The sequence below is a fragment of the Martes martes genome, assembly GCF_963455335.1.
Source record: "Martes martes genome assembly, chromosome: 11".
Classification (NCBI taxonomy): Eukaryota; Metazoa; Chordata; class Mammalia; order Carnivora; family Mustelidae; genus Martes; species Martes martes.
Window position 1 is genome coordinate 106,730,426 of NC_137899.1, and position 18,559 is coordinate 106,748,984.

The following is an 18,559-nucleotide window of genomic DNA, read 5'->3' on the forward strand; positions in this document are numbered from 1 at the left end:
CAGAAGCTCCCACTTTGCCACCCATCCTGGAAACCCCAGGTGTGTCTATGCCTGGCCTCCCTTTCCCACCAGATAAGGAGTGAAGTCCTTGCTGTCCACACAAGTAATTATTTCCCGTCCTCGGGCTGGAAGTCTCTGTACCTGGGCAGCTGACAGGCACACAGTCCCCGAAGGCCACCTTCCTGCTCGGCTGGCTCTCTGCCTCCTCATTCCGCTCTAAATGGGCTTCACTCACCCCAGTTTAAACCCTTGCTGTTCCGTTTTGAGTTGATTGTACTCTGGAGTTTCCAGGAGCATCACCATCTGAGCTAAAATTAATTTTGGGATAAATCCTCAATCTAATTTTTTTTAAAGATTTTATTTATTTATTTGACAGGCAGAGATCACAAGTCCGCAGAGAGGCAGGCAGAGAGAGAGGAGGAAGCAGGCTCCCCACTGAGCAGAGAGCCCGATGTAGGGCTCGATCCCAGGACCCTGAGACCATGACCTGAGCCGAGGGCAGAGGCTTTAACCCACTGAGCCCCCCAGGTGCCCCCTCAATCTTATTTTGAAAGATCCTTCCTGTTGTTTAATTAAGAGTTTTTTTTTTTAAAGAGTCACTGAAATATTGCCATGTCATTTAATGTCACTTAATGTTTATCCCCATCCACCTAGCATACCGTGTGAATCCCAGTGGGTGGGGGTGGTGTGTGGGGGATGGGGAGAGCCTTGTTTTGTCCTACTTGGTTTTTCTTTTCTTTTTCTTTTTTTTCTACTTGGTTTTCTGATAATACAGTCCGCTGCACTGACAGGTGTTTTAATTTTTTTTTTTTTTTTTTTTGGAGGGAAGTTGAACAAGTTATTTGTGGGTAGCCTGCCACTTACTATTTAAAATTCATGTTTCTGTCCTGTCTGCATTTCAAGATTAGCTCACACTTGCTGTAGGGACTTATTTCAATGTGAAATGTCACATGATAGGACTGTCAACACTGGAAGGGACCTGAAATTCCATCAGCCGGCTGGTATATACCGTTACAAATGACAGTGGCAAACTGTGGATGTACCTGAATGAAATTCCAGTCTCTACTGAGATTATCTTGGGTTTTATCATGAGGTATGCATACCAAAAGCAAATACTGTCTTATTCCTTCCTTTTGACCATTTATATGATCTACTAAAAGAAAGAATAGGGAACTGACTCAGATAAAGACATGCTTTTTGTTTTCTTTTGCTAACAGGTCACTTACTAAAAACTATGGTGTAAGTGATACAATGAACGTTTAAGAAACACAAGAAAAAGGGGCGCCTGGGTGGCTCAGTGGGTTAAAGCCACTGCCTTCGGCTCAGGTCATGATCCCAGGGTCCTGGGATGGAGCCCCACATCAGACTCTCTGCTCAGCAGACAGCCTGCTTCCTCCTCTCTCTGCCTGCCTCTCTGCCTACTTGCGATCCCTATCTGTCAAATAAATAAATAAAATCTTTATTAAAAAAAAAAGAATATAGAGCATTAAAAGGAAAGCTACGCCAAAAAAAAAAAAAAAACAAAACCACAAGAAAAGAATATACACAATATAAAACTATCTTTTGTTTTTAAGTAGTGCCAGGGAGCATGAATTCCTTTTCCAGTTCCTTCTACCTGGATTAAGGTTCAAATTAACATGAGGTAGATCAGCAGGAAAAAAAATCAAATTTAATAGCTTACACATAGGGCATCCACAGAGGCACGGAAATTCCGGAGACAGACAAAATGAGATATGTATATGTGATCCTGAATTAAGAGAAAGGTAAGGGTCTGGGGCTTTGAAGGGAAGAAATGTAATTCACAGGGCAGTAAGAAAAAGAGCAAATGTTTGCTAATTAGATGTTTGTCCTGCCATAGGATGGGTCACTCACATAAAATTTATCTCTGGTGGTAACCAGTGCTCTTGGGAAGACTCCCAATTTAGATTCTTCCATGTAATTAAGGGAGGGGCAGAAAACTCTGTTGAGCCCACAGGGTCTCCTTTGCCATCAGCTCAAAATAATCTTCATGCCAGAGTGGCCCACCTTGGGGCAGTCTGTCCCCCAGAGCAGGACAAACTAGAGGCAGGGCTACCTAAGCCTTCCCAGGGCCTAGAGTGAAGCTTATTAATCAGATGTTATAAATAAAAAGTGTTGAAAGTACCTTCTACTAAAGGCTCTCAAGGGCTTAGATCACTTGGGGGGTGGGGGGAAGTTGTCCCTTCTCTGCTCCTAGGTTCTTTGCTCCTCTACTAATTAAACTGACCTAAGACCAAGTAAGAGGAGGGGAGCAAACAGAAGCCTGACAACGTGTGCACCTCGTGCCTACCTAGGGGCCATCCCGGAAAACCGAGGAGCCCCCTGAAATGGCCTAAGACCCCGCTTTCAACAAGGTCCTGGAGCGGAAGCCAGAGGATGCTGGGGTGGGGAGTCAGCTCCAGGAGGGGAGCAGGGGTGGGGGTGGGCGGTCGGTTCCAGGAGGGGAGGCGAAGAGGACAGCAGGCAGGGGTGGGGGTGGGGGTGGGGGGGTCAGTTCCGGGAGGGGTGCGGGAGAGGCACAGCTGGCAGGGGTCTGCGCTCCCCGGAGACGCGGTCAGCCTCTCTCCCTGCCCCCCGGGGGGACACGCTCGCACCCGACGACCCCTCAGCACGGACGCGCCCGCGTACAACGGGACCGCGGCGGCTCAGACCGACACTGGGCCTGCAGGTCCTTAAACGTGACCGCCCACGCTAGTCCACGTCAGAGAGGCCTGTCCCGGGCGGCCGCGGCGGACCGGACACCAGGGGAGGCCGACGCGCGCGGGCCCGGCCTCCTCCGCCCGCCGCCGCCGCCGCCGCGCAGATCCGTGGACGCCGAGCGACACTCGCGGGAGCTCCTCCCGTCCACCCCCACCCCCACCCCCATTCCCACCCCCAGTCCGGCCTCCGCGAACTTTCGGGAAGGCGGGCGGGGCGGGCGCATGCGCGGCGTCAGGGCCGGGCGGAAGTGCTCGTCGCCGCGCCGCCGCCGCGTGACGCACTTCCTGTTTGTTGTCGGAGAAAGGAGAGAAAGAAAAGCGCGAGGAGGCGCCGCCGCCACCGCCGTCAGCGCCGCCGTGCCGGAGCCCAGGGGACCCGGGCCGCCGCCCCGCCGCGCCTCCTGCTCGCCGCCGGCTCCCTGTCCTCGGTGAGGGTCGCCCGCGGGCGGGGGTCGGGCGTGGGGCCGGTGTGGGGCCGGGGAGGGGGTTGGGCCGGGGGTCGGGACCTGCGGCCTGCTGTGGGGTCGGGGTTTCGGGGCTGGGCGTCTGGCTGGGGGGCCTGTCGGGGGCCGGGGCCGCGGGGTGGGGCCGGGGTGGCCGTCGGGCGAGGGGCGCGGGCGTTGCGGCCGCGGGCGGGCGTCGGGGGTCGGGGGCGGACGGCGGGCCCGGGGGTTGGCGGGTCGGGGGCGGGTCGGGGGCCGGGCGCATGGAGGCCGGGGGCGGGCCGGGGTCCCGGGTCCCGGGAATCGGGGGCGGCCTTCGCCCTTGGCCGGCCCCGCGCCGGCGGTTGGGCCGGGGTCCGTGCGGGGCCGGTGCGGGGCGCGGACGGACGGGCGAGCGGCGCGGGCCCGGGCTGGGCGGCGGCGGCGGGGGCCGTGCGGCACGAGGGGCTGTTTGTGCCCTCGAGTCCCGCGTGGACGGGTCCGGAGTCCGGAGCCGGTGGGTTCGCGGCGAGAGGAGCGGCCGCGCGGGAGGCGGCGGCGGGGAAGCGGCCCAGGAGACGCGAAGCCGCGTGCCCGGAACTTCGGGGCTTCTCGGAAGTTCGCTGTGGGGCGGAGAGCGCCGCTGTGCGCTGGGCTCGCACCAGCTGCCGCCCAAGTAAGGGAAGGGTCGGCGCGGGCCGAGTCCGCCGCAGGCCGCGTCCGCCGCAGGCCGCGCGTGGTCCCCGAAGGTCTCGGAGCGCGTCGTGGCTGTCGCCTGCTCGCGCGAGCCCGGGGGCATGGCCGCGCGGCAAGGTCACCCCGCGAGGGGCCGGCGCTGCGTTCCTCCGCGCCCTGCCCCAGCCCCGGCCGGCGTCCTGGAAGACGGGGCTCGACTTGGGCAGGACTCGGGTCCGACGACGAGCAGGGACCGACGAGAGGCGGGAGAAACCGTGGCATCGAGCTTCTTGCCGGTCGGTTTTCGGGCTCATCGCGGCTCCGAAGTGTCCGGGGGCTGTGCGGTTCCTTCCCGGCTCCGCCCCGGCCTTACGGCCTCTCTGCGAGACGCAGTCGGGACTTCCCGCCGCCCCGGGTACTGGTGCGGTGGGTAACGCAGCGGGAGGGCTTTTCGGCGCGTTCTCCAGGGAGCCGCGGAACGTTCTAGGTCCTGCCTGCGGTGCGAGTTCGGGAGCGGATTGGCTTGGGGGCGGGTTGGGAAGTTGAGTTTGGAGATCGGCCTGAACGGACTCGACCTGTTGCTGTGGGAGCTGGTCAGATGGGGAGTTGAGCCTTTAAGGAGGTGGAGATGAGTTCGGCGTCCTTTTAGAAAAAGTCGGTGCTTTACATTTTGTTTTCTTGGTTTGACATTGGTGGTTTGAGAGGTGTTGCCGGCTGCAGGACGGACGCGGAGGGCCGGGTGGGGAGTTCTGCTGAGTACCGTGCTGCAGACCGGGTCGGGGGCAGGGAGGGACGCTGCTCGCGGCTCCGTGGCGGGCAACAGCTTTTCTGTTTGAGCGAACCCACTGCTTTCGTAGGTGTGAGAAGTAAGAGTGGAACCAGTTTCCCTTGTATTAACGCTGTTTTGGACAGTTGTAAACACACACAGTTGTTGCAGATACAGTACAGTGGGCACCATCAGTAGTTTTTGACCAGCAAACTCAAAAACCAGCTTCCGGGAGGTCCGCATATTTTTTAGTTTTAAAGAGGGCACTTTAAAACTCAGTGAGTTACTTTGTTAAAGATTTTACTTACTTACTTGAGAGAGCGAGCGTGCGCGCCTGAGAGAAAGAACACACAGGTGGAGGGAGAAGCAGAGGCTGACTCCCTGCTCAGACCTGGATCTCCATCCCAGGACCCCACGTTCATGACCTGAGCACAAGGCAGATGCTTAACCTACTGAGCCCCCCGGTGCCCTCACCCTCAGTGAGTTATTTTAAGTTCAGCTTTTCAGGGTTGCTGTGTAATGCTGACTGTGTCACCTTGGTGATGTCCCTGATACCTTCTACTGGTGGGCCCGCCCATTGAAGGTCAGCTGCTGTGTTCACGCCTAAGGCTGATTACGTGCCTTTTCTGAGGTCTGTTGGTAAGGATCAAGCGAATGGAATCCACCTCTGTTTGTAAGTTGATATTTTAACAGAATATATAAAAACCTTTTTTTGTTGAAATCCTGGAAATGAGTCTGATTTAGGGTAGGGGGTGGTTTATGTTAGAAATCTGGGTTGCTTTTATTTTGCCCAGGACACCACCTAGTGGTGAAATGGGCGTAATTGTAGGTTTATTGGGGGAATTAGGATGGGGACAGTGGCAAGAATGAACAAATGCTGTCCTTTCTCTTTGATAAATAGGATTTGGGAGAACTTGAAATTCGGGAGGTGGGGAACCTGCTTCCCTCTCTCTCTGCCTGCCTCTCTGCCTACTTGTGATATGTGTCTGTCAAATAAATAAAGTTAAAAAAAAAATATGGGGTGCCTGGGTGGCTCAGTGGGTTAAAGCCACTGCCTTTGGCTCAGGTCATGATCCCAGCGTCCTGGGATCGAGCCCCGCATCAGGCTCTCTGCTGAGCAGGGAGCCTGCTTCCTCCCTTCTCTCTCTGCCTGCCTCTCTGCCTACTTGTGATCTGTCAGTCAAGTAAATAAATAAAATCTTTAAAAAAATAAAAAATAAAAAATAAAATAAAAAATACTTATTATTCTTTGTACTGTTTATTTAAATAGTTCACTTTTTTTTTTAAAATTTTTTTTTAATTTATTTATTTGTTAGAGAGAGCGAGCGAGCACAGGCAGACAGAGTGGTAGGCAGAGGCAGAGGGAGAAGCAGGCTCCCCGCGGAGCAAGGAGCCCGATGTGGGACTCGATCCCAGGACGCCGGGATCATGACCTGAGCCGAAGGCAGCCGCTTAACCAACTGAGCCACCCAGGCGTCCCAATAGTTCACTTTTAAGGTGGGGAAAATTAATTTTTGAAAAAAAAATTATAAAGGTAGGGGGCTCCTGGCTGGCTCTATTTGTGGAGCGTGCGACTCTTGGTTTTGGTTGTAAGTTGAAGCTCTGTGTTGGATGTAGAGATGACTTAAAATCTTGAAAAAAATTATAAAGGCAATTAAGTTCCTCAGGGTTGCATTATATGTCAAAGTGGGGAGGAGTGTATTTTATTTACACCTCTAATACCTTATTTCAAAAGCTGTTCCTGATTTGGGCATAGCTTGGTTTTCTCTGAAAACTTTGATCCTTTCTTAACATTTGTGGGGAGTTTCGACCATTCTAAGTAAGAAACAGTAGCTGCCACGAGCGGCTCTGAGGCAGTAGAACTGCGTGGGATGTGAGTTGGGGTTTCTTTTTTTGCGTGTATTTGTTCATAAAAAATTCCAGTTATTTTAGGGTTCTTAAGTTCAGTTGCAAGGATCAGTTATATCTGGAAGGGTGATTTCTTCAGGTGGTATGTGGTTTGTACCCTTTAAAATTCTCTCATTTTCACCAACACAGGATTCCAGGACCTTCCTGTGTGTACCTCTGGGATAGGCCTGGAATCATCACTTCTGTGCTCCCTGTGTGCCTAAGGCGTCGACCCAGACCGACAGTGCTGAGAAAACCTTGTTCGGATTGGATCCTTCCTGGTTTGTCTTTGTCCTGATGACCCTTCTGTGATTAATAATGGAATCTAGACTTTGAGAAAGTTGGGGGCAGAAATACCCACTTTGAATTCACAAACCGGGACTGGGTACTTGCCGCATTTTCTATTTTATTTTAATGAAAGGAGATTAGTCGTGCCTGTTAAGTGTCTAATAGTCGATAATTACTGGTTTTGGCAATCATTGGTCTCAGATCTTGAGTTCAGTGGAAGTAGCTTCCTTGTTTGTTTCAGGAATCCTTGAGACATATTGGGTAACAAATATGTAAGTAGATGGTTTGTGGGAAGGAGTGATGGTTCCCTTCTGTGTGTCTGTCCCCAGCAACCCCCATTATGAGAATTCTCAGGTAATGAAATGATACATAGGTAACTTCTCCAGATTTATTTTAGTTTCTTCTTTCTCTTTTTTCCTCCTTCCCTCCCTTTTTAAAGATTTAAAGTAAACACTAGCAGGGGAAGCAGCAGAGGGCAAGGGAGAGGCAGGCTTCTGGCTGAGCAGGGATCCCAATGCAGGGCTCGATCCCAGGACCCTGAAGGCAGATGCTTAACTGACTGAGCCACCCAGATGCCCCCAGATGTACTGATTTCTTGTTAAATGTCCTGGGTGCTTTCATTTCCATTAAGCAAATGGCATCCCACTAAATTAGCTTGATGCCACAGAAGAATTGAACATTTAAAAAAATGGTTTCTTGGGGTGCCTGGGTGGCTCAGTTGGTAGAGCATGTGAATTATTGTTATTTTTTTGGACTGTGTGACTCTTGATCTTGGGTTGGTGTAAGTTCAAACTCCATGTTGGGTGTAGAGATTAGTTAAAAATAAAATCTTAAAAATAAACTTTTCTTTACAATTATCCCTTTTCTGAGTTAATAGAAGTAAGGAGTATATTGATTTGCTGGGTTTTTAAGCTAAAGATTGGGAATGTGTTCAATGGATATATGACCTTTCGCTGGAATTCTGTTAAGGTAACGTGTAATGAGTGGCAGTCTGGGTGGAGAAGAAGAAAAGGCATTGTGCAAGAAGGAGGGTTTTCCCCTCCCATTCCCGACATTCATTCTTCACAGATCGGAAAGAACAAAGGAGGTTTTTGTGTGTGTTTTTTTTTTTTTTTTCCTTTTGCAAGCAGAGCGAGGTTTGTTAGATGTTAGGTAGAGAGGTATTTGAGAAAGGTCTTGTGGAAAGAGGGTCATTTCTGTCCAGTAACGTCTTACTGGGTGGATGGCCAGCCTTTGGGCTGTAGCGTAACACTGCAGAGCGTGGAGGTGTCTAAGTCCTATACCGCACTCGAGGACCTCGACTCTGGGATGGTCTGTAGACGTCTAAGGATGATGTACTTGCATCTGTCCCGCTGAGCCCATGTATATTCCTAGGCTTCCCTCGCCTTCAGAAACAGTAAGAGCAAGGCTGCGTAGCTGAAGGGGCCACCTCAGCTGTGCAGGGCACTTGGCTTTTTAGAGCTGACTCGTCCTGCAGCACCTCACGTAGCTCATCAAGTAACACTGATGTATTTATAGTCAAAGCTGATAGTAGAGAAGTTCCAAGGGTGAGAGCACATAGAAGCCAGGCTGTGCCTCCTGAATCCCGTAAGGTCCTCTAGGTGAAGGGACTCTAGGAGAGGGTCTGGTCCCGTGTGTTCTCTGAGACCAGCCTTCTCACTGTCTCCTCATCTTTGTCTTAACTGGTAGAGATCATTTCTGTCAATAGCCTCTTTCTGGGCAGGGTTGGGGGGAGGTGGTATTTGGTGGAGGGGTAGTAAATTTGTACTAGTTTAGTGGTGCGGATATTTTGTTACATTTAACTGACATCTTTATTTTGGGGCAGGAGCGTTTGTTCTCTTTGTGGCTGGGGCTTTTCTTTTTCTGCAGACTGCTGCTGGCAGTTGAGGAGGAGTATTTGATTCAAGGGTCTGTATTAGAGATTATCCATGTATTTAGAGAAAAATGAGGTGGTTAGGTTGGTCAGAGGAAGTTTTAAGGTGAATAAGGTGAGTTTTTGAAGGTAACCAAGAGGTTTGGGAGCCCCTAGAGTGCCTTTCTGGTACTTTTTCAGTGTTAATGCAGGAATAGAAATTAGTAAAGATAGTTTGGTAAGTCTATGCACTTTTTTCTCTTGATTGCAAAGGAAGTCTTAGATACTTAGAAGAAAGGACCAGAGTTACTTTACCCAGAATTCTACCAACAAAAATTCTTTATTAATAAAATTTACAAGTGTAAATCATAATGGCTTAATTCACCTGTAGAGTAATTGGAGGAGATGGTAGCTGACTTTGCTTTGGGAATCCGAGCTTTGTGCTTTGGTATCCAGGTCATGGTACTTGGGTTAAAGTAGCAAGCAGCAGTAGGGAAATGATGCTTGAATTACCAGCCTTCACTCTGAGGGAGTATCTTCGGTATTGTGTTTATACCCCAGCTTGTTTTTCATAATTGTAACATCTACTTGGAGAAATCGAGAACCTTTTTCAAACATTTTTTTTTTATTTTTAAAGATTTTATGTATTTATTTGACAGAGATCACAAGTAGGCAGAGAGAGGGCGGGAAGCAGGCTCCCCTCCGAGCAGAGAGCCCGATGCGGGGCTCGATCCCAGGACCCTGAGATCGTGACCTGAGCCGAAGGCAGAGGCTTTAACCCCCTGAGCCCCCCAGGCGCCCCGAGAAATTAAGAATCTTAATGGACAGGGTTACACCCCTAGGAGTTAGACGGAAGGGACCCTTAATCCAAAGGCTGTCGGGGAAGGGGGCGGCATTCACATTGGGTGGGCAGCAGGCGTGTTGTAAGGACTGATCCCTTCATTCCAGCAGCCACCTCCTTGGACGAGCCAAAGCTTCAGGCCACAGGATTCATCTCTGCGTTGACAGGACTGTTGAAACGCAACCTGAATGAAGTAGGAGTTCGTCTTCGTGGCGAGAAGCTAGCCTGTGGTGTTTTGGGCACAGTGTAGTGGGCGCAGGCCATTCCTCGAAGATGAGATGAGGGTACAGGACACCGGTCTGTACTGGGTATACAGGAGCGTTTTCATATTTTGCTAGTTGGGTTAGAATTCATTCTGATAAGTAGACTGGCAGCCTTGGGTTTGTATTCTAGAAGAGTGTGTGTTGGTCACCTGACGTGCTCATTCACAACGCAGGTTCACAGGCTGATCCCGAATTAGGTGAGGCGGCAACCTCTGGCTCGGGCCTAGGAGTCCTCAGTTAGAGAAGCTTTACTCCTTCCCTGCGTGCACTGGGTGACTCTGCGGCCGACTGTCTTTGGGTTTCTCTTTGCATGGGCTCCGCGCTCTGGAGGCCCTGCACTTCCCCGGACCCCCGCGGTCTGAGTTGCGCTCGGTCTTTGTGGGTAGGAGCACTCTGGATCCACCGGCCGCTTGTGCGCAGCCCTAGCAGTGGGCGGTGCCCAGCTGACGGATAGTTAGAAGATAGATAGAAGATAGATAGATAGAAGCTCGGGTTCTAGTGCCCTTGGTATGATTTGGTTATAAAAAAAAATGTCATGAAGGCCAGCACTTAGGTGGGAGACGGACGAGGGATGTAGACGCAGTAGCTTGTGGAAGTGCATCAGGCCGCTCTTGCCCGTGGAAGGAGGCTTCTCTTGGTGGGTGCAGAATAGGGCAGCCTTCCCGTAACCAGCTGGGACGTTCAGACAGGCCAGTGCTGCTTCCGAGGGCTGGGAGAACGCAGGCTGCTGAGCCCGGTTAGGATGTACATTGGTGCAGCCTCGGTGGGAGGCAGATAGGCAGCATCTTACACGTTTTTCGGTCCCAGAAAGTCCTGCACGTACCTAGTGAGATCATACGCGACACTGTGGTGGCGGAGGGCGGCCCGTCGAGGAGGGCCTGGGTCTGATTTGGACTCCCGGGGCACCACCACTGTGGTGTGCCCCGCTGCACCCTGGACAGGCACCAGCTCGGGACCTCAGGTTTCAGTCCTGCCCTTCTGGTGTCTGTGCTAGTGCAGGCTCCCGTGTGGGCTGTGTCTGGGTGGTCCCTTGTCACAGTGCCTGCCGCCCCAGGGGACCGTCTTCCGGGAACCAGGGAAACTGCCCTGCCAGCATCTGAGCTGCTGAGCGCTCGCCAGCATGGGCTGAGTGTGCCAGCCTGTCGGCTGCCTCCCATGCACCGCGGATTCTGCTCTGTGGCCTCCGTTTCGCATGGGTTTGTTCTCGTGTTCCGTGTGTTTTCTGATTTTGGTGATTGAATCCTGAGTTCTTCAGTTTTACTTTTTTGAGATAAAATTGGCATATAACGCTGTATGTTTGCGGTGTGCATGTTGGTTTTATACATTTGTCTGTTGCAGTGCGACAGCTATGCAGCTGACCCTTTATCAGGTCACATTGTCGTTTTCGTGCATTTTTATGTTTTCCACGTATTTTTTTTTTAAAAAGATTTTATTTATTTGACAGAGATCACAAGTAGGCAGAGAGGCAGGCAGAGAGAGAGAGAGGGGGAAGCAGGCTCCCTGCTGAGCAGAGAGCCTGATGTGGGCCTCGATCCCAGGACCCTGCGATCATGACCTGAGCTGAAGGCAGAGGCTTAATAACCCACTGAGCCACCCAGGTGCCCCATTCCCGTGTATTTTTTACTTGCCAAATTAAACTTTGGCTGCTACTATGAAAAGTTTAATTAGATGTTAATGTAAATGACTTTCACTGCGTGGGTTTAGCCTTATAGGCAGCAGGTGCACTCAGGTCATCTGCAGTGTTGTGTGGTCGATTGGGGAAAAAGAGTTTTAGTATGTTTCTGATGTTGGCACGAGAATTGACCTTTCGGCAAGTAGGTAGTGAGGCCTCCAGAGAGTCTGAAAAAGGTCCTTGTCAGTTGCATTAGCATCTAACAAATTGTTAATCTTCCTGATTTTTTTTCCCTGCCTTTCTTCGTGATTTTTTGCTGCTTTTGTCTTCCACACGTTTTCTGCTTTTTGTAGTTTTTTTTTTTTTTAAAGGATTTTATTTTTATTTGTCAGAGAGAGAGCACAAGCAGGCAGAGCGGCAGCAGAGGGAGAAGCAGGCTCCCCATCGAGGAAGGAGCCCGATGTGGGACTCGATCCCAGGACACCAGGACCACGACCCGAGCCGAAGGCAGCTGTTTAACTGACTGAGCCACACAGGCGTCCCTGCTTTTTGTTGCTTTAATTGAACTTTTTATGTGATTCCATTTTCTTTCCTTTTTACCGGTTGCCCTTCAGTCTCCACAGTGTGCACTTAAACCCAAGTGAGCAGTCAGGTGACACATGCTGCATGGGAGAGCAGGTGCCTGAGGACAGCCCCTCCTCATTCTTCCTCCTGCCCAGTGGAGTCCTGTTCATTTCCCCTACGCCTAAACTCAGGTCTGCACAGAAGTACGTTGTTGCTGGTAATTTGAACCGTTCTCTTTTGGATGAATTGAGAATAAGGGAGGGTTTATTTTCTATCCACTTAACCTTTCTCTGATGCTCCTTACGTTGATCTTAGTTTTTGTCCTACCCTTCTTCTTGTCTTTGAAGGACTTTTAGTATTTCTTGCAAGGCAGATCTACTGGCAACAAATTCCTTCGATATTTATTGGTCAGAGAAAGTCTTTAATTGACTTTTGAAGGATAATTTTGAAGGCTGCAGGTTTGGACGTTGGTTGGTACCCTCCCCTTCCCTGTAAAAATATTTTATTCCTTCCTTTCTTGCAGGGGTGCAATTCTTACTGTTTCCTTAAAGATAAGGTGTTTTTTCCCCCTGGCTGCTTCGAAGATTTTTTTTTTTAAAGATTTTTTTTATTTATTTGACAGATCACAAGCAAGCAGAGAGGCAGGCAGAGAAGTGGGGGAGGGGGAAGCAGGCTTCCCGCTGAGCAGAGAGCCTGATGCGGGGCTCAGTCCTGGGACCCTGAGACCATGACCCGAGCAGAAGGCAGAGGCTTAACCCACCGAGCCACCCAGGCGCCCCGAAGATTTTTTTGTCTTTGATTTTCTGAAGTTGGAGTGTGGTGATGCTGAGGCGTAGGTTTTTTGGTGTTTATCCCACATGGTGTTCTCCTCTTGTTGTGCGGTTTCGTGCCTGACATGAATTTGGGGGAGATTCTCAGTCATTTATTGCTTCGGAGGTGACCGATGCTTCTGAGCGCTCTTTCCACTCCTTCCTCCTGCCCCCGTCCCTGCCTCTTGTCCTGCAGCTTGTTGGCATTGCCACCCACAGTCTGCTTTTCCCCTTGTTGTCCTGTTGGGAGTTTCCATGGTTCTTTGGGATTCCTCAGCCATGCCCAGTTTATGAATAAGCTCATCAAAGGCATTTCTCATTTCTGCTGGGGCTTTTGATCCCAGGCATTTCTTTTTGACTCCTAGAATTTTCACCTCCGCTTGCATTACTCATCTGTTCTAGCATGGTGTCTACGTTTTGCAGTTAAGCTCTTGGCGTATTCTACTTTTACCAAGTTCTTGGTTTGATGATTCCAGCATTTCTGCCGTTTCTGCCTTGTCCCGATGCTTGCTGAAGCTTGTCAGACTCTGCCTTGCCTTCTAGTGTGCCTTGTAATGGTTTTTTTCCCAAGGTGCACATGATGGGCCAACCAAAAGCAGCTGCTGCCCACAGGCCTTCAGTGATGTGGAGGCCAGGTTGCGGGAGGGGAAGGTTTCCACCTTGTGGTCCACTTCACCGGTGTGTTCCAGTTCTCCTCCCACAGGTGGGATGGTTAGGGCTGGAGGGGACTGGAGTTGGTTTTTCCCTGCCCCCAGGAAGATTGGGCTCTGGTAAAACAGTTTCCCCTGAGGGCAGACCTTGAGGAGAATCGAATGCTCTGGTATTTTTCTTATTTATGTAAAGATTTATTTGTTTATTTGAGAGAGAGCGAGAGTGTCTGCGCGGGCGTGCACACACGGGACTGCACACACATGGGACGCCTGGGTGGCTCAGTGGGTTACGTGTCAGGCTTCAGCTCAGATCATGATCCCAGGATCCTGGAATCTAGTCCCTTGTTAGGTTTCACATTCTGCGGGGAGTCTGCTTCTCCCTCTGCCTGCCGCTCCCCCTGCTTGCGCGTACTCTCTGTCAGGTAAGTAAAAGCTTGAAAGAGAGCACAGAGGGCGAGAGATGGTACTCACTTGTGTTTAAGGACGATGACCTATGTGACATGCTTTCTGAAAGTCCTGATGTTGTGGGTTACTGAGTTTATGGGAGGAGGTGTAGTTCTTTTGGTTAATGGGGATTTGGTTAGTGGGTTTATCAGAGAGACGGAGTTAATTTTTTTCCCTTGGTCAAGCATACTTTGTTAGAAATTTCACGGATTAATAAACTAGTTGCCCTAAGAAGCATTTGTTTATGTCTTTTTTTTTGAAGTGTTTATTCATTTAAGTAGTCTTTCTGCCCAACAAGGGGCTCGAACTCAACCCGGAGGTCAAGCGTCACATGCTCTTTTGACTGAGCCAGGCAGATGCCCCAAAAGCATTTGTTCTTAATTGAAAGAAGAGAAAGTGTTGGTTTTCTGTTGCTTCCTTAAAATACAGTAGTAGGTCCTGTTAGTGGGAAGTGAGAGAAGTTGTAGAATATCCACTAGAAAAGATTATGTAGTGAGAGAGCTCTCTTCCCACTCCTCACCTCAGTTTCCTTTAACCTTGAACTGATTGCTGTTGGGTGTTTTAGACTCTCCCCATGCCTTGCAAGTTCTGTTCTCTGTGCTTTCCAGAGTGGAGGTCAGTAGCCCTTTGTGGCTGTGGGGCCAGGGGACTGAGCTTTTCCATTCTCCCTTACTGTAATGACTTCAGGGTTAATGGCCGCCTGTTGGGACCTGTTCACGCAGTGAGGCAGTGTGGGGTCACACGTGTGCCAGGTGCGGTTTCCACCTGCCCGAGGCCTGTGGGCACCTGTGCTTTTAGTTTACGTGGTTTATGTGGTCGGCTCTCTGACATAAGGCCTGCTTCCTTTTTGGCACCTGGATGCAGGGAGAGAAGCCCCGGTCTCCTGGCAGTGTCTGTGCAGAGTGGGAGGTGCCCTGGGGACACCTGAGAAGAGAAGGCACGTGGGGGGGTGTCTCAGCTCCCCTGAGTGCTCCGATTTTTTTGGTATTGGCTGCCCCCTGTAACGGCAGTTGCCCCTGGGAGACTGGATGGGGAATGTAGGACTCTGGTTTGTGTGTTGCTCCCGGGAAGTCCTAGGTGATCACAGCCCCTCTCAGATTCCCTTGCAGGTGTCGCTGAGGAGTGAGGATAGGTAGCTGATCCTAGGAGGTAAGTAAAGGCCATTTTAAATGTTTTGTCGCCACACATGGTGTGTTTTTCTTGAGAATAAATGGATGTATTTGATGCTTTAGGAAAATTGGATTAAAGATTCTAATTAGCTTATCTGTGGCTAAGGAAAGAGTCTATATAAAATGGGCATATTATCTGCACATCTGGTTGAGCAACAGTTAAAGTGGTTCTGGAATTGGGTAGTATTTTTTTTTTTTTAAATTTTATTTATTTATGTGACAGACTAATAGAACACAAGTAGGCAGAGAGGCAGGGAGAGGGTGAGGGAGAAACAGGCTTTCCGCCGAGCAGGGAGCCTGATGCGGGGGCTTGATCCCAGAACCCCGAGACCACGACCTGAGCGGAGGGCAGATGCTTAATGACAGCCACCGAGGCGCCCTGGTTTCTACTGAAAACAGGAATTAAAATAAGGTTTTTCATCCGCATGATACCCTGTTTGTGCTAGTGACGTAACGTTCAGTTCAGTCATGATTCTGGTTTTGTTATTAGCCTGTTCAAGAGAAGGTGTGTCCCTGTCTCGGACCGGGCGTTTCGAGTTCCTATGAAGTCACAGCCACAGCCACCGCCGGGAGGGCTCCGAGGAGCGCGGTGGGTTCGCATGCCGAGTGTCCCTGGGAGCGTCCTGCGAGGGCGCCGCCCAGCAGCGCTGCGGAGGGACCTTCCCCGCGCCTCCAACACCGCCTTTCTGGTTTCTGACAAATGCCGAGAGCGGGCGTCTGGGGCGCGGTGGGTGAAGCGTCTGCCTTCGGCCGAGGAGGTGGTCCCAGAGTCCTGGGGTGGAGCCCCGCCTCGGGCTCCCTGCTCGCTGGGACCCTGCTTCGCCCTCGCCCTCGCCCTCGGCCCTGCTCTGTGTCTGTCAGATAAATGGATAAAATCTTTAAAAACCAGAGTCAGCCTGTCTTGTGCTTAGAAGGGGTTTTTCTCAAGTCCAGTCCTGGTAGATCATTGCTCAAAACCCGTTTGCTCGTGGTGGAGAAGTTCTGGAATTATCCTTGGGTTGTGTGTTCTGGAGCCTCCCAGACAAGTTCTGTACCAAGTCTGCCTTCCTAGTTGGTTCTCTCTCTCCCCCGCTTTCTCTTGAAGATTTTATTTATTTGGCAGCGAGCGGGCACAAGCAGGGGGAGCCGCGGAGGGAGAAGCAGGCTCCCCGCCGAGCAGGGCGCTGCCCGCGCGCCGGACCCGGGACGCCGGGACGCCGGGACGCCGGGACGCCGGGACCGGGAGCCGAGCCGAAGCGGCCGCGGGGCTGACGGAGCCCGCTCGTTGCTTCTCGCGGCCGCGTGCGCGGCCGGTGCGGTCTGTGCGCGCCTCCCTCCCGCCGGCCGGACGTGCGGGTGCGGGTGCGGGTGCTCCGGGGCTGCCCGCTTCCCGTCCTGCGGCACGTGCCGGTGCTTCCGCGCCTGCCTCGGCCGCGCCCCCCACGCTCCTGGGCACCCGTTGGCGGCCCGCGACTGTCTGCGGAGCCCGGAGCCCGCTCCCGAGGCCGGCGTGCGGCGGGCGTGGAGGCGCGTCTGCGCGGGAATTCGCTCGGGGTCGCGTCGCGCCGTTGGCGGCCGCAGCCGCTGACGGGACAGTGGGGGCCGCGGAGGTCTGGCTGCGGGGCCGGCGGGCGGGCTGCGGGGCGCGTGCGTCGGGGGCGGCGGCGGAGGGGGCAGCGCCCCGGGAGCGGGGGCGGGAGCGGCGCGGAGCTCGGCGTCCGGTGATGACTGAAGGCGGGAGCGCGTCCCAGAGACGGTCCGGAGAGCGATGGTCCGGGCGGCGTCCCGGGCTCTGAGGAGGCGCGGCTGCGGGGCTGCTCCAGGCCGGGACCCCGCGGTGGCGTCGGGACGGGCCGCCCGGGAACGGGCGCCGCGGCGGCCGCGTGAAGAGCCGATGGGGATGAAGCCCCGGGACGCAGCGTCCAGAGACACGGGCGGGGCCGAGCAAAGACCCGTCGGCGTCCGCCGCGCCCCCGACGGCCGCGCCCTGGAGCCGGTCGCGCGGCGGAAGGGCGGGCGGACCCTTGGCGAGGCGGAGCCCAGACGGGGTTGCTGGGAAGGTCTTTTCCTTCCCGGGCGCCGCCGCCGCCGCTGCTGCGGCCCGTCTGGCCCGGCTGTGCGCGGAGCAGCGCCAGGGGCTTCCCAGAGCGACCGCCTGCTGCCGGCCTGTCTCCGCGCGTCAGCAGCTCTGCGGGGAAGGGCGGCGGCGGGGCGCGTCGTCGGGCCGGTGCTGCGCTGCGCGTCGGACGCTCGCGGCCACCCGGCGGCGGCGGCGGCGGCGGCGGCCCCCCGGCCGCGGCGCTCCGGCCTCCTCCGACGCACTGTCCCCTCGCGGCTTTGTTTCTTTTTTGAACTTCAGGCGGATTGGATTTCCGGCGGGGTCCTCCGTCCCCAGCACAGTGCGGGCCTCTGCGGCCCCCCTCGCTCTGCTTCCCGCGGTCGGTCGTCCGTGTGGCCGCCGCGGGTCCCGCAGACCGGGGCTCAGCCGTGCTGCGGCGCTGCGGGCTGCGAACGGGCCCCATCGGCCCCGTCTGGCCCCACGCGCCGGTCCGGAGCCCGGGTGGCGCTCAGTTGCTGTTTGTTCTGGGTCCCCCCCAGACGTTCTGGTTCTGCTCTGGTGCTTTTTGGGCCAGGCCTGTAACGTTCACCAGCGCTCAGGGGCATGTCCTGGGCCCATCTCGGACATTCCCTGCCCAGCGTTGGCCTTAGTCTCACACCGTGTGATCCCCAGCGGAGCTGACCGTGTCCTTTGTTGCCTGTGGGCCCGCTGTGCGCTCCGGGTTGTGTCTGCTGGGACAGCCCCTGCCCATGTGTAGCTGCCCCTGGCTGTGAGGGAAGAGGGTGTGATGAGGCGGCTCCCGCGGAGAGAGGGGTGAGGGTCGCCGCAGACACGGCCGACACAGCTGTGGGCTACCGTGTGTGTTGGGGGTGGGTAGCAGTGTGGGCGAGGGTGGAAGTTCCCAGGGAGAAGCCTGGAAGCAGAAGCAGGATTTGCCAGAGAAAGACGATGAGCGCGGCAGGGAGCGGCCCGTGAAATTTGGTCCTGTTCTCTTCGGGAGGGCTGTCGCGCGGCCAGGCAGCTGTGGCAAGCGGTCATCTGTCTGGTCACGTCTGAAGTGCCCGAGAGAGACCTGGGACTGGAGCTTGAATTTGGGAGTCACTGCGAAACAGGTGGTGCGGTCTGCATGAGGGGAGTACGTGAGCACACACGAGTGTGGCGTGAGAGGAGCGTTCCGAACCCTGGCTTCCCGACCCTGTGTTCTCAGGTCTCGTTGGGAGAGCAGACCCGGGGGCAGGAACGGGACGGGAAAGGCCCCGTGTGCCGAGGGCTTTGGGGAGTCAAACTGCACGGTTTTCCTCTTGACCTTTGTGAGCTTCAGGTGGTGGTACTGGTGCTGGGGGGAGCTGGACGGGGCTGGGTGCGGGAGCCGAGAGAGGCCGAGGCTTGTGGGAGAGGAAAGCCGCCGCCTAGTGCTGACCTGTGCTGACGGGGTGGGGGGTAATCTTCAGAGGACTGGGCTCTCTCAGTTCACCTGCATTTTTCTTCAAGTGGCCGCCTTCTAGAAGGACTGACCAGTAGCCATCATTCAAGTGTCGTTTGCTCCCCAGGCTCTGTTCATT

General features: G+C 53.7%; 1 protein-coding gene across 2 annotated transcripts in view; it reads left to right on the forward strand.

The window, feature by feature from the left end:
• Nucleotides 1-3,011: 3,011 nt before the first annotated feature.
• The window catches only part of DNAJB6 (DnaJ heat shock protein family (Hsp40) member B6), a 61,784-nt gene continuing 46,236 nt past the window's right edge, over nucleotides 3,012-18,559 (forward strand). For both annotated transcript variants that reach the window (XM_080818826.1, XM_080818825.1), the window contains exon 1: nucleotides 3,012-3,145. The gene's annotated coding sequence lies outside the window, so the exon portion shown is untranslated. The remainder of the gene's footprint in view (nucleotides 3,146-18,559) is intronic.